Source organism: Sorex fumeus, unplaced genomic scaffold, assembly GCF_029834395.1.
Source record: "Sorex fumeus unplaced genomic scaffold, SorFum_2.1 ptg000032l, whole genome shotgun sequence".
In the NCBI taxonomy this organism is placed as follows: domain Eukaryota; kingdom Metazoa; phylum Chordata; class Mammalia; order Eulipotyphla; family Soricidae; genus Sorex; species Sorex fumeus.
In genome coordinates this window covers 2,245,680-2,262,015 of record NW_026606089.1, presented here as the reverse complement: position 1 = coordinate 2,262,015, position 16,336 = coordinate 2,245,680, and the positions used below count along the sequence as shown (strand labels likewise).

Below are 16,336 nucleotides of genomic sequence, written 5' to 3'. Positions count from 1 at the left end.
GCTAGCCAATCAGGAGGTCAGATTCCCAAGAAGAAGACCGGATTGGATAGAGAGAGAGGTAAAATGAAGCAGGCTAGGGAGATGGAATCCTACAAGACAGTTATAACAGTTTCACCTTCGTCAGACTCTTCTGTTAGAAAAATACTCCCATTATACTCAATTGCTTAGCTATTTCATTAATCAAGAAAATTACGAAATAATCGTTTATATTGCACTGTTAAAGAAACAACATTTGGTATTACTATTCCAAACAGGAGACGTTCCCAACTCCTCGCCAGTGCCAGGGACTCTTTAAGGAGCCGCGGCCGCTGTCACCGCCGCAAAATATTTTCCCACTACGTATACCATAGGAACCATAAGCTACCTTCTTAGATGGAAACTTCTCTATTTTAGCTCAGCCACTAGAAACACAGTAGCCAATAACTCATAAGCCTATCTCAACTCACACTGCATATCAAGCAGAATAGTAACAGTGAACGTGAAGCACTAAACCACACCTCTCACAATGGTAAAGCAACGAAAAAGCCCACCAAACTTTCATATTGAAGAGTCTAGCCCAGATTACACCAACAGTATTGTAGTGTTAGACAACCTCTCTGACAAGGAATTCAGAAGGGAGCTACTTAGGATGCTTAGGGAATTAAAAGAAACAATGGAAACCAATGCCAATAGAAGACAAGAGGATCTGAAGGCAGAAATGAGGAAAATGCAATCAGAAATGTCAGACCTGAAAAATCTCATAGGCGAATTGAAAAGCTCAGTGGAAGGCCTCAGCAGCAGAGTAAGAGTGGCTGAGAACAGAATCAGTGAGCTCGAAGATGAAGTTCAGAGACTCTCCAGAAAAGAGCAGAAAATGGAAAAGAGACTCACAATTCGGGAACAGATGGCAAGAGAAGATCGTGATGAAGCCAAGAGGGGTAACATAAGAATTATTGGAGTCCCAGAGGTACAGGAAGAAAACCTCGATGAAGAAGAAACTGTCAAAGAAATCATTGCTACAACATTTCCAGAGCTGAAGAAAACTTGTGACCACATTCAGGAGGCCCGAAGGGTACCAGCTAAAAGAAATCCGAATAAAAATACCCCAAGACACATTCTGATCAAAATGACCAAAACCTTAGATAGAGACAAAATTCTGAAAGCAGCAAGATCGAAGAAAGAAATCTTTTACAAAGGAGCATCCTTAAAATTCACAGCTGATTTTTCTGATGAAACCCTCATGGCCTGAAAACAGTGGTGGGACATAGTGAAAAAACTCAATGACATAAATACCTCCCCCAAAATACTTTTCCAGCAAGACTCTCATTCATAATAGAAGGAACAACACACAGTTTCACAGAGAAACAACAGCTCAGGAACTTCATAGACTCAAAAACATGGTTACAAGTACAACTAAATGGGCTACTTTAATGCAAGAAAGGCCCCTCAAATACACCAAATTTTAACAGAACAATGGGACAAAATCCCATAACAATAATCTCTCTCAATGTCAATGGGCTAAACGCACCAATTAAAAGACATAGAGTGGCAGGATGGATTAGAAAATTGATCCCAACATTCTGCTGCCTGCAAGAAACGCGTCTCAACAGTCAAAGCAAACACAGACTCAGAGTCAAAGGCTGGAAAACAATCCTACAGGCAAACAGCTCCCATAAAAAAGCTGGGGTAGCCAACCTTATATCAGAGCACATCGATTTCAGAGTGAGGAAGGTCATAAGAGACAGTGAAGGCCATTTCTTATTGATCAAAGCATCTGTACAACAGGAAGAACTTACAATAATAAATGTATATGCACCTAATGAGAGACCAGCAAAGTACTTAAAACAACTACTCATAGATTTGGAAAAAGACATCAATAGCAACACAATACTAGTGGGAGATTTCAACACTGCTTTGTCACCTCTTGATAGATCAACCAGACTCAAGCTTAGCAAGGACATACTTCATTTGAGGGAAACAATGGAAGAAAGGGACTTAGTAGATATATACAGGGCACTTCATCCACAAAAAGCTGAATACACATTCTTCTCTAGCTTACATGTAACATTCTGCAAGATAGACCACATGCTGAGCCACAAAACATGCCTCCATAAAATTAAGAAGGTAGAGATTGTATCAACAATCTTCTCAGACCATAATGCGCTGAAATTAGAAGTAAATCACACACAAAAACAGAAAACTAAATCAAACACCTGGAAATTAAACAGTGCTCTATTGAACAACGAGTGGATTAGACAGGAAATCAAAGAAGAAATCAAAAGATTCCTAGAAACGAATGAAAATGAGAACACGAGTTACCAAAACTTATGGGACACAGCAAAGGCTGTGTTAAGAGGAAAGTTTATAACTCTACAAGCATTCATCAGGAAGGAGGAGCGAGCACACATAAGTAACCTAACCTCACAGCTTAAGAGCTTGGAGAAGGACCAAAAAAATGAGCACAACCCGAACAGGAGAAAGGAAATAATAAAACTCAGAGCAGAGATTAACGAGATGGAAACCCAAAAAACAATCCGAAAGATCAATGAAACCAAAAGCTGGTTCTTTGAGAAAATTAACAAGATCGATAAGCCTCTAGCAAAACTCACAAAGAAAGGAAGAGAGAAAACACTAATAAAAGTCCTGGTCCGGATGGATTCACTAGTGAATTCTTCCAAATCTTTAAAGAGGACTTACTCCCAATGCTCTTTAATCTTTTCCACGAATTGAAATATCAAAAACACTTCCGAACAGTTTCTACGAAGCAAATATCACACTGATAACAAAAGCAGACAGAGATACCACAAAGAAAGAGAATTACAGGCCGATATCCCTGATGAACACAGATGCAAAGATCCTCAACAAACTACTAGCAAATAGAATCCAACTACTCATCAAAAAGATCATACACCATGACCAAGTAGGATTCATCCCAGGGATGCAAGGATGGTTTAACATTCGGAAATCAATCAACATAATCCACGATATCAACAAAAGAAAAGATAAAAAGCATATGATCATATCAATATATGCAGAGAAAGCATTTGATAAGATCCAGCACCCCTTTATGATGAAAACCCTAGCCAAAATGGGTATAGAGGGGACCTTCCTCAACATAATTAAAGCCATCTACCACAAGCCTACAGCAAGCATCATCCTCAATGGGGAAAAACTGAGAGCCTTCCCTCTAAGATCAGGGATGAGACAGGGATGTCCACTCTCTCCACTGCTGTTCAATATAGTACTGGAAGAACTTGCAATAGCGATTAGGCAGGAAAAATATATTAAGGGCATTCAGGTAGGAAAGGAAGAAATCAAGCTCTCACTATTCGCAGATGATATGATACTCTACTTAGAGAACCCAATAACTTCCACCAAAAAACTCCTAGAAACAATAGACTCGTATAGTAAAGTTGCAGGTTATAAAATCAATACCCAAAAGTCCACGGCTTTACTATACGCACAGTGAGAGAGAAGAAAGTAACATGAAAAAAAAATCCCATTCACAATTGTGCCCCAGAAAATCAAGTACCTAGGAATCAGCTTAACTAAGGAAGTAAAGGACCTGTACAAAGAAAACTACAAAACGCTACTTCAGGAAATAAAAGAGGACATGAGGAAATGGAAAGATATCCCCTGCTCATGGGTCGGGAGACTTAACATTGTCAAAATTGCAATACTACCGAAAGCATTGTATAAATTCAATGCAATCCCTATAAGGATACACACGACATTCTTCAAAGAAATGAAGCAAACACTCCTGAAATTTATATGGAACAATAAGCCCCCACGAATAGCTAAAGCAATTCTTGGGAAAAAGAAAATGGTAGGAATCAACCTCCCTAACTTCAAACTGTACTACAAAGCAGCAATAATTAAAACAGCATGGTACTGGAAAAAAGGCAGAAATGCAGACCAATGGAACAGGGTTGAATACACTGACATCTCCCCTCAATCATATGCTCATCTAATCTTTGATAAAGGTGCAAGTAATGTGAAGTGGAGTAAGGAAAGCCTCTTTAATAAATTGTGTTGGCATCACGGGACGGCTACATGCAAAAAATAGGCTCAGAACTCTGCCTAACAACATGTACAAAAGTAAGATCAAAATGGATTAAAGACCTCAACATCAGACCAGAAACCATAAGGTACATTGAAGATAAAGTTGGCAAAACCCTCCATGACATTGAAGCTAATGGTATCTTCAAAGATGCCACGCCACTGGCCGAGCAAGTGAAAACAGAGATAGATAAATGGGACTATCTTAAACTAAGAAGCTTCTGCACCTCCAAAGAAACAGTGACCTAAATACAAAGACAGTCTACAGAATGGGAAAGGATATTCAGCAAATACACATCTGACAAGGGGTTGATATCCAGGATATACAAAATACTGGTTAAACTCCACAAGAAGAAAACATCCAACCCCATCCAAAAATGGGGCAATGAAATGAACAGAAACTTTCTCAAAGAAGATATCCGAATGGCAAAAAAGCACATGAGAAAAGGCTCTACATCATTAATTATCAGGGAGATGCAGATCAAAACCACAATGAGATACCGTCTCACACCTCAGAGACTGGCTCACATTAAAAGAACAAAAGCAACCAATGCTGGCGCGGATGTGGCGAGAAAGGGACACTCCTTCACTTTTGGTGGGAATGTCCACTGGTCCAGCCCTTCTGGAAAACAGTATGGACGATTCTCAAAAAATTAGAAATTGAGCTCCCATTTGACCCAGCAATACCACTCCTGGGAATATATCCCAGAGAGGCAAAAATGTATAGTCGAAGTGACATCTGCTCTTGTTTGTTCATTGCAGCACTCTTTACAATAGCCAGAAACTGGAAGAAACCTGAATGCACACGAACAGATGACTGGTTAAAGAAACTTTGGTACATCTACACAATGGAGTACTATGTAGTTTTTAGAAAAGATGAAGTCACGAAATTTACATACAAGTGGTACAATATGGAAAGTATCATGCTAAGCGAAATGAGTCGGAAAGAGAAGGATAGACATAGAAAGATTGCATTATTCTGGGGGATATAAAGTAACAAAGTATGAGATTAATACCCAAGAATAGCTGAGATCAGCACCAGGAGGATTACTCCATAACTTAGAGGCCAGCTGGGTATCCTAGAGGAAAGGGCAGTTCAGATAGAGAAGGGAGCACCAAATAAAGGATGTTTGGAGGATCCTCCCAGGAGGGGAGATGCATGTGGAAAGTAGACTATGGACTGAACATGTTTGCCACTCAATGCCTCTTTTGCAGACCACAACACCCAAAAGGAGAGAGAGAACACAGGGGATTGCCCTGCCACAGAGACAGCGGGGATGGGGGGATGGGGGTGGGAGGGATATTATCCATGGTGGTGGAAAATGGGCACTGGTGGAGGGATGGGTATCTAATCATTGTATAATTGAAAACAAAGCACAAAAAATTGTAAAACTACAACTGTAAAAAAAATAAAATAAAATAAAGGGGAAAAAATGTAAATATAAAGGTAAAGGTAAAGGTAAAGGTAAAGTCCCTCCCGTTGATCGTCGATTTGCTCGAGCGGGCCCAGTAACGGCTCCATTGGAGACTTCGTTGTTACTGTGTCTGGCATATCGAATACTCTCAGTAGCTTGCCAGGCTCTCCGAGAGGGGCGGAGGAATCGAACTCGGGTCGGCCATGTTGGCCGCTTTTAAGGCGAACGCCCTACCGCTTGTAAATGCACAGGTATCTTATTTGTACAAAACAAACAGTTGTTCTCAGTTTAAAATTGTAGAAGATAAAGAAAAACATATGCTCATTTGTGTCAAAATTTTAGAATTTGAAAGAAAAATTTAAAATTCAAATTACGTGATCAAAAAACAAGTAAAACCAACAAATTCTGGCAATTAATATGATAGGCAAAGTATGAAAGTTTTTAATAAATTAGTGCTGTGATATAAATCAGTATTTAGCTAGTAAACTTGTATAGAAAAAATAAGCATAAACCATGATAATATAATCTCTATTGGAAGAAGTGTAAATGACTAGTAAACACAAGAGCAATTTCCTTTTTTTAATTTTTTTTTTGTTTCATTAGTGAAACACCATGAGGTACAGCTGTAGACTTACAAGTTGTTGTGCTTGGGTTTCAGTAATACAATGATCGGGTACCCATCCCAGCACCAGTGCCCATTCTCCACTCCAAACAATCCCAGTATCCCTCCCAACCCCCATCCCCATCCCACCCTGCCTCTTTGGTAGGGCACTCCCTTTTGTTCTGTCTCTACCTTTGGGTGCTGCGGTCTGCAGAAGAGACATTGGGTAGCAATTCTGTTCGGTCCTTAGACTACTTTCAGCAGGCATCTCCCTTCCTGGGCAGATCTTCCCAGCACCCTTTATTGGGTGCTCCCTTCTCTATCTGCGCTGCCTTTACCCCTAGAGAATGAAGTTGGCCTCTAAGCCATGGAGTGAACAACCTGATATTTATCACAGCAGTTCTTGGTTGTTAGTCTCTTATTTTGTTACTTTATGTTACCCAGATGAATGCAACCTTTCTATGTCTGTCCCTCTCTTTCTGACTCATTTCGCTTAGCATACTATTTTCCATGTAGTACCACACAAGAGCAATTTTCAAGCTCACTAGTAGACAAAGAGCACAAATTAAAATGAGAAATTAAAATGTCCCCCCAAATTACAAATATTTAAAAATCAGGTAATATCTTTTCCTAAAGATGATCAATATATCCTAGATATATCAAAGAATCTAAGAAAAAGTATGCCATGAATGTATAAAATATATGCAGATAATTTATTTGATTGGACCCCAGACTTAGTATAGGGATTAATGCATTTACCATGCACACAGTTAACACAAATTATTGGCTGGCTCCACCAAGAATGACCCTTGAGCACAGAGTCAGAAGTCCCAAGCACCACATACTATGGCCCAAATACCCCACAAAAACAGAAATATAATTTATCACTTATTACTATAAAATACAAATGTATTATAAAGTCCATTATAAAATGCATTATAATTTTTTAAAATGTATCACAATGTACAGATTTCTATACTTATCACTACTTAGACAATGTAAGTAAATACTATTAAAAAACCATCTTCTTGGTCAATAGCAAACTATCTAATAATTTTGGGGGCTTTCAAAAATTATACAGGAATTAGCACCCTTAACCTCTATGTTACTCAAGTATCAGTTATATGTTTTTCTTTTCTTCCTTTTTTGTGGCGAAGGGAGCGCACCCAGATGTGCTCCGGGCTCATTTTTGACTCTGTATGCAGAGATCACTTCTGGAAGGCTCAGGATTCTGGGGATTGAACTCAGATTCGCTGCATACAAACCCTCTACAAATTGCACTAACTATGTGGCCCATATGTTTTTTTTAAATAACATTTTAATAAAACATTTTAAATAAATTTTTTAAAAAACATTTTTAATGAAATATTTCATTCAAAAGATTAATGTAGAGAAATACTCTTTTAATGATTAAAGTAAATTTAAAAATTAGAATAATACTTGGTAAAGCATAGGAACACAGCAGAAATATATGATGAAATATATGATGGTATATATCTTATTTGTAAATTTGTAACTGTAACACATTGTCCTTTTCCATTTCAAGGATGAGATGAATCCATAGAGTAGATTCGTTCACTCACAATATTATATTCTCTCCTGGATGCTTTTTAGAACTACTTGCCAATGTGCCTGTTTCTAAACTTTTTGAGTGCTATCACTTCACTTAAGTGATAATCACTTAACTTCCCGTTAGTCCTCGATTTGCTCGAGCGGGCGCCAGTAACGTCTCCATGTGTCCCTGTCGCGTGCTAGTGTAGCCCAATGGCATCTCTTCGCTCCGGGAACATGGAGGGCCTCAAACCGATCGTTCATGATCTTGACAAAGAAGTCTGACCATCTGGTAGGTGGGCGGCCACGCGGTCTCTTGACATCCCGTGGAATCCAATCAGTAACAGCTCTAGTCCAACGGTCGTCTTTAAATCTCATTACGTGACCAGCCCATCTGATTTTCGACACCTTGGCATATGAGACAGCATCCCTGATCCTTGATCGTTGACGGATGTCAGAACTCCAGATTCGTTCTCTCATTTGAGTGAAACATGATATTCCAAGCATAGCTCTTTCTATTCTTCTTTGGGAGACCTGAATGGCGTTCTCATCTTGTTTGCGTAGGGCCCAGGTCTCTGAGGCATATGTTAATGCAGGAAGAACAGTGGAATCAAAGAGATGTGCCCGGAGCCGGAGGTTCTTCGTCCTCTTAGCTATTTCTTCGACGTTCGTGAAGGCATTCCAAGCCACTCTCTTCCTCCTGCGCAGCTCGGGTGCCAGGTCATTTGTCATGTTGACCTCTCGACCTAGGTACACATAGCTGTTGCATTCGGAGATGGTCGTTCCATTGAGAGCGAATGGGGCGTCAGGAACAAGGCTGTTTCTCATAAACATTGTCTTCGTAAGATTCAGCTGTAGTCCTACCTTTACACACTATCGGTCGAAGTCGGCCAGCATTTGTGCCGCTTGGCTGATGTTTGGTGTTATTAAAACAATGTCATCCGCAAAGTGGAGGTGGTGTAGTTGCCGACCATCTATCTTCACTCCCATTCCTTCCCATTCCAGTCGTCGCATGATGTTCTCGAGGGTGGCACAGAAGAGTTTCGGTGAAAGGGTATAACGTTGCCGCACCCCTCTCTTGACATCAACGATCACTTCTTTGTAGAATGGTGAGATCCTGCTAGTGAATCTGTAATACAGCTCACGAGGATCCTGATGTACTGGGCTTGAATGCCCTGATTGGCTAGGGCTTCAATGACCGCTTCCGTCTCAACAGAATCAAAGGCCTTCTTTAAATCAATGAACGTTAAGCAGAGCGGCATCTTGAACTCCCGAGAAACCTCAATTAGCTTGGTTACCATGTGGATATGGTCGATGGTGCTGAATCCTTTGCGGAACCCTGCTTGCTCGCATGGTTGTCCTTCATCTAGTGTTCTGCCAATCCTATTCAGGATGACTCGAGTGAACAGCTTGTAGATGACAGACAATAGGCAGATCGGGCAATAGTTGCCAATGTCATGGATGTCTCCCTTCTTGAACAGTAGTACGGTCCTGCTGGTTTTCCATTGGGACGGAACCTTGCATTCAGACAGGTAGCGAGTGAAGAGTCGAGCCAGTGTATTGATGAGTACTGACGGCAGGTTCTTCAGGTGTTCAGGTCTGACCTTGTCTGGGCCGGGTGCTGTTTGCTTCTTTACCAACAAAATGGCGTGTCGGATTTCGGAAGGGAGAACGTTGGGAACGACATACCCATCCTGTGGAATTTGGTATGTCGGCAAGTGGACATGGCTATCGAAGAGATTTGAGTAGAAGTCATGGATAATCTTCTCCATTGCCGTTCTGGAGGATGTGATGGATCCATCAGGACGTCGGAGGGCAGTCATCTTGGTCTTATAGTTGGCGAAGGACAGGCGGGCGTTACGAATACTTTTCCCGGCTACTGCCGCATCTACCAGTACTTCTGCTGAGTACTATAGCCCTGTTTATAATTGTTAGATCTTTCTCTTGTTTTATTTTTACTTTATGTTCCAATCTTAATGGTATCACCGTCTACTCAGTCAACCTAGCTAAACCCTAAGGTCTCTTCCAATTTATCCTGCACAAGTCTCTGCTTTCTGACAAAAGGGAGGACCTCAGAATGCTGACATCAATTTAATACCCAGGGCCTCAGGAAATAATGTAGTGCTTATGGAAATTGTCTCACATGCTCTCAATTTGACTCCCAGCACCACCTGATTGCCAGAGTATCAAAGACTGTATAGCCTCAGAGGACCCCTAGCACCATGGACACGTTTTCTGAGAATTGCCGGTGGGGCCCCCACACCTCCTGAGCATTGCTTTAGAGACTCTCTCAGCAACTAAAAAATATATAATGTCAGAGAAACATGTACTTGTCTTAAATAGGTACCCTCGCTTTTGTTGAGTTTCACAAGGAAATATTGCGTGAAATCGTAAATCAAAGATCAGGGGAGACAGTGTAAATCATGTGAGTACAGATCATATATTTGGTGAAATGTGTTAAGATTCAGATGCCCTAGTCTTTGCACCAGGGATATTCCTTCAAAAACACCCCCATTTTACTGGAAGGGTGCTAGAACATTATATGACTGAAACTCAATTATGAGCAACCTTGTAACTGTGTATCTCTCGGTGATTCTAATTATTAAAGTAATTTTTTTAAATGCACCCATCAAAGTTACCTTTTTACCACTAAATGGGAAAGATGCTTTCTAATACTTATCCTCACCAAAAGCTCAACAGAGTGTGACGATTGCCAAAAAATGTCCTCCCTTGCATTTTTGTCATGATACTTATTAATACTTAACTCTTTGGTTTTTTCCCTCTTCTCATGCCAAATCTTTACTCTCCCTTGCAAGCTCCTCAAACATTATCCATTCAATATTGTTGCTCTTTGCCACTGGTTCTCTTGCCTTCTTGTCCATGAACTGATTCTAAAACATAACATACCTGCAATTACAGTATTCATGCCAGAGACAAGCATTGATGTATCTTTCGGTTTAGCATTCTTCAAGCTATTGGCACACAGGTGAGTAATATTTTTTTTCCTACTGAGAACACAAAAATAGATATGCTGATTTTCAAAGTTCTATCAGTAGTCTGAGCTACCAATTAAGGATATATATTTTAAATTTTTATTGAATATCTGTGAGATAGACCATTACAAACTATTCATAATTTGCTTCCAGTCATACAACGATCCAACATGCTTCTCTCCACTAGTGTAAATTTCCCACCACCAATGTCCCTGGTTCCCTACAACATCCCCCAACACCCTACCCCACCCCCAGCCTGTCTCTATGGCAGGCTCTTTAAATTCTTTCTCTCTCCTTTTAATTTTGTGCATTATTGTTCTCATACAGGTACTAAGAGGTCATCATGTTTGTTCAAGGAACTTAGTATTTTTATTGGGGGAGTCACATCCGGCGATGCTCAGGAGTTATTCCTGGCTCTGCTCTCAGGAATTACTCCTGGCGGAGCTCAGGGAACCATATGGGATGCTGATAATCGAACCCGGGTCAGCCGCATGTAAGGCAAACATCCTACCCACTGTGCTATCACTTCAGCCCCGGAATTTAGTATTTTTATCAGGAAGGTAAGGCTGGAGTTGCTTTGAGGTATGGACATGACTGCTGCGGCTTCCATAAGTACAGGGCAGTGAGGGTGGGCTGCCCATCCTGACTCAGAGAAAGCCTAGAGATTTCAGTCACAAAACCCGCATATCCGAAATTTCAGCTGTTGTATTTCAGTGAAATCCATCCTGAGACGATGTAATGAGACTAGGGCATGGTGGAGATTTTGGTTTGTGGGAGCACGTGGCTGCCCTGAGTTCTGGTTGTGTGGGCAACAAACTAACCTCCCTCCCTCCGATTTACCCTCGTATGTTCTGCCGTGTGAAGGTCCAAGGTTAACTGTGACTTTTGATCTCTTTCAAGATTTATTTATGGGTCACTTAAGCAAGACCAATACATTAGCTTGTATAGCTGAGCCAGGGGTGGTTTGTGAACATGACTCCCACATACCTTTTTGGGAGTTTAATTTCTTGGGAAACTTAGTCCTGAGGTGTTGGGATCCAGCCAGAGGCACAGTGGAAATCTGGGGTTATCAGGCAGCATGATGGCACCATTAGACTGTAGATGCACTCACCTCGAGGGTGCAAGTTGACTTCCTGGAGGCACTGCACCCCCAGACTAACAAATATTCATTGAATTAATGAACGAATAATCAACATTTTCAAAATGTGTCACTTTATTGCATTTTAGAAGGGTAACTTCTAACAGGGAAATCATTTTCATGGTATAATCAAGACCTCCGGTTCATTCTTAACATATTTAATAAAAGCTACACATTTTGGAAATTCATACAAAGAAATTCTTTATATTATCTGTCTTCATAATCTACTTGTAAATTACTCAGATATCACCGTTTATACCACTGTTCTTAGCATAGAAATTTACAGATAGAAAGTGTTTAGTAAAATTTCATTTTGGGGGCTGGAGCAATAGCACAGGGGTAGAACGTTTGCCTTGCATGCAACCAAACTAAGTTCGATTCCCAGCATCCCATATGGTCCCTCGAGTACTGCCAGGAATAATTCCTGAGTGCATGAACCAGGAATAACTCCTGAGCATCGCAGGGTGTGACCCAAAAAGAAAAAAATTCATTTTGGCACTTCTGTTGAATATAGTACTGGAAGTACTTGCAATAGGAGTTATATAAAAAAAGATTTTAAGGGCAGTCATGTAGGAAAAGTAGAAATCAGGCTCTCACTATTCACAGAAGATGTGATACTATATTTAGAGAATTCTACAACCTCTACCAAAAAACTCCTAGAAAAAATAGATTTATATGGTAAAGTTGCAGGCTATAAAATGAATACCCAAAAGTCTATGGTTTTCTTTATGCAAATAATGAGAGAGAAGAAAGTGACATGAAGAAAGCAACCTATTCACAATCATGCCTCAGAAAATCAAGTATCTCAGAATCACCTTAACTAAGGAAGTGAAGGACCTATACAACAGAAAATAAGAGGACACGAAGAAATGGAAACATATCTCCTGCTTATGTATTGAGAGAATTAACATTGTCAAAATGACAATACTCCCCAAAGCATTGTACAAATTCAATGTGATCCCTATAAAGATACCCATAATATGCTTCAAAGAAGTTTATCAATCACTCCTGAAATTCATATGGAACAACAAACGCCCATGAATAGCTAAAGCAATTCTTGGGACAAAGACGATGGGAGGCCTCACCTTCCCCAGCCTCAAACTCTACTACAAAGCAATTATAATTAAAACAGCATGGTACTGGAACAAAGGCAGAGCCACCGACCAATGGAACATCATTGAATATACTGACACACACCTTCAAATATATGTTCATCTAATCTTTGATAAGGGAGCAAGAAATGTGAAGTGGAGCAAGAAAGACTTCTTTAACAAACGGTGCTGGAAAAACTGGACTGCTACATGCAATAAAATGGGCTCAAACCTCTACCTAACAGCAAGCAAAAAAGTCAGATAAAAATGGGTCAAAGACCTCAACATCAGAACAGAATTCATCAGGTACATTGAAGACAAGGTGGGCAAAACCCTCCACGACATTGAAGCTAAAGGTATCTTCAAAGATAACATGCCACTGGCCAAAAAAGTGAAAACAGAGATGAACAAAGGGGACTATCTTAAATTAAGTAGCTTCTGCACCTGAAAGGAAACAGTGACCAGAATACAAAGACAATCTACAGAATGGGAAAGGATATTCACCCAATGCCTATGTAATAAGGGGTTGATATCAACAATATACAAGGCTCTGGTTGAACTCTACAAGAAGAAATCATGCAACCCCATCAGAAAATGGGATGATGAAATGAACAGTAACTTTCTCAAAGAAGATACCAAATGGCCAAAAGGCACATGAAAAATGCTCTTCATCAATCATCAGGGAAAAGCAGGTACAACCAACAAAGAGATATCACCTCACACCACTGAAACTGACCCACATCCAAAAGAACAAAAGCTACCGGTGTTGCCGTGGATGTGGGGAAAAAGGGACTCTCGTTCACTGCTGGTGGAAATGCGGACAGGTTCAGCCATTTTGGAAAACAGTATGAACGGTTCTCCGAATACTAGAAATTGAGCTCCCATTTGACCCAGCAATATCACTCCTGGGAATATAGCCTGGAGAGGCAAAAAAGTACAGCCGAAATGACATATGCACTTGTATGTTCATTGCTGCACTGTTCACAATAGCCAAAATCTGGGGAAAAAAACCCGAGTGCCCAAGAACAGATGACTTGTTAATGACACTTTGTTTCATCTACAAAGTGGAATACTATGCAGCTGTTAGAAAATAAGAAATCATGAAATTTGCATAAAGTGGATGAACATAGAAAGTGAAATGAGTCAGAAAGATATGGACAGACATCGAAAGATTGTACTCATCTGTGGAATATAAAGTAACAGAATAAGAGACTAATACCCAAGAATAGAGTGATAAGGACTAGGAGGTTTGCTCCAGGCCTTGGACACCAACATCACATGCTGGGGGGAAAGGCAGCTCAGATAGAGGCCAGAATACCAACTAAAGGGTATTTGGAGGACCCGCTCTGGGTGGGAGATGCATGCCAAAAGTAGACCATAGAGCCATTCTTTCTGCCCCACCAAGATCACGATTTGACCCCCACAAGAGGCTATCCAGCACGACCCCAGCCCCAGAGGCACATGGATCCAATTCGGAACCCAGAGGCTTTTGGCAGAAATGTGACTGAACTATGCATTAAGCTACGGCACCATTCTCCCTCAGGTGGGAAAGGGTATTTGTCGCTTCTGCCTTTCTCCCCCTGGTGGCATGATGCCCACCACCTCAGAGATTATTGGACAGCCAGGTATGAGCTAGGGTGATAGGGCAACTACAGCCTCGTGGGAATGGGGGTGAGGGGTAAAACCAGCCCATTCGTCCTGCCAGCCAAGACCATGAGTTGCCCACCACGAGTGGCTCTCTGGCATGTCATGGCCCCAGAGAACAAAAGAGAATGCCCTGCCACAAAGGCATGTTTGGGGGCATGGTGGGAGGAATAATGGTATCATGCACCAGTTACATCTCCATTCGTCCTAGCCCTGAGATTTTAGCAAGTGCCACATTGGAGGTTTTTTCACGGTCAGGGAAATGAGATGCTTCATTGTTACTGGGTTTTGGCATATAGAACACACCACGGGTAACTTGCCAGTCTCTGCCATGTAGGCAAGATACGCTTGGTAACCTGCCATGTTCTCCGAGAAAGAGAACTGGACAATATGAGTTGTTATCTTATCAACAAGATCCAGTATCTGGATCTTGGCCATTGATGGGATTACATGGCTCCAGAGGCAGTCCGTGGGTGTAACACTTAGCTACTGGAAGATGGGGGATCTGGATGGAGGAGGCCCATTCTTGGTCCGAGCAGTCTTGAATATCTCAGCCCCGGGTCCCGCACACCTGGGTTCCTCTGCCAGTTCCTTCATGCATGAGGCTCCTTCAAGTGTGGTGAGAGTGGTCTTAAGCATAACTATGGCTTGTTGCAGAGGTCTTCAGCTGCCAGGTCTCTGCTCGGGGTGGTGAGGGAAACTCAACCCACCCCCTCCAAGGGGCCCCAGTGAGGAAAGCCAGGTGCGGCATCAGGAGACTGCCATTTCAGAGATATTTGGACTTAATTTTTGATCGAAAAGTACACATCATTCAAACAGTTGTATGTGCTTAGTAATAAAATATTACACATGTTCAATCACCTAAGAAAGCCCATTCTGCTCAGAGAACTAGATTTTTAATTACAGGTCTGTTTTGCCCATGTTGAAGGACTGAGAATCACTATGAGTAGATATAAAACTCACTATACACACAAAGATGCACACAGGTTACTTTGAGTCATCTGTGTTGTTAATGTGTCTGGGCCATTAAACTACATTGAGACCCTTTTTCTGTCCTTTACAGGAGCCTCATGAGTCTCTCCTTCCCTTCAAGTTGAACTTGTAATAAAGTGGAATGAAATCATCAATATGATTCTCACCTTTTCCTTCAGGAGAAAAATCCTACTTACTTTCAAGGTGGTCTAAGTGCGGACAACGCCATCCTCCGTTTTCTGGAGATGTACATGGGACCGAGGTGAGAATAGCAAAAGGCTCCAGTTTAATTTTCTTAATGAAGATTTCAGGGAAGAGCATTAAACAACACTGATTCTCCATCTTCCAAAAGAATTATTTTGCAAAATTGATGCCCTGGGTATGGTAAAAGATAATATTGTAAAAACCATACTTTTTCTTCTGGGACATTAATGTTCTAAATTTATCACTTCAAGCTGCTTTGAAATACCTTCCTAGATTGGGAATCACTGTCTGCCATAGGAGTGAGTAAGGACAACACTCAAAGAAATCAGAAGAGAAAAATAGGGAAAAAAATCAACTCTTATACTCAGTTTGGCAACACATATACTAAAATTGAAATGATACAGAGATTAGCATGATCCTTACACAGAGATGACAGGCCAACTTGTAAAGTGTTCCATATTTTTGTTGCATTAAGAATTAACAGAGCTACTTTAAGCTAAGACAAGCCGCACAAGTACTCCAAATTTCGACATAAAGATAGCAAAAATCCCTATCACAATGATCTCTCTCAATGTCAATGGACTAAATGCACCAATTCAGAGGCACAGGATGGCAGGATGAAATAGAAAACTGAACCCAACATTCTGCTGCCTGCAAAAAATACATCTGAATAATCAAAGCAACCATGG

At 40.9% G+C, this 16,336-nt stretch overlaps 1 pseudogene; it reads left to right on the top strand.

Annotated features, from left to right (window-relative positions):
* Positions 1 to 16,014: 16,014 nt before the first annotated feature.
* LOC130025796 (uncharacterized) lies at positions 16,015 to 16,111 on the top strand (annotated as a pseudogene).
* The last annotated feature ends 225 nt before the right edge of the window (positions 16,112 to 16,336 follow it).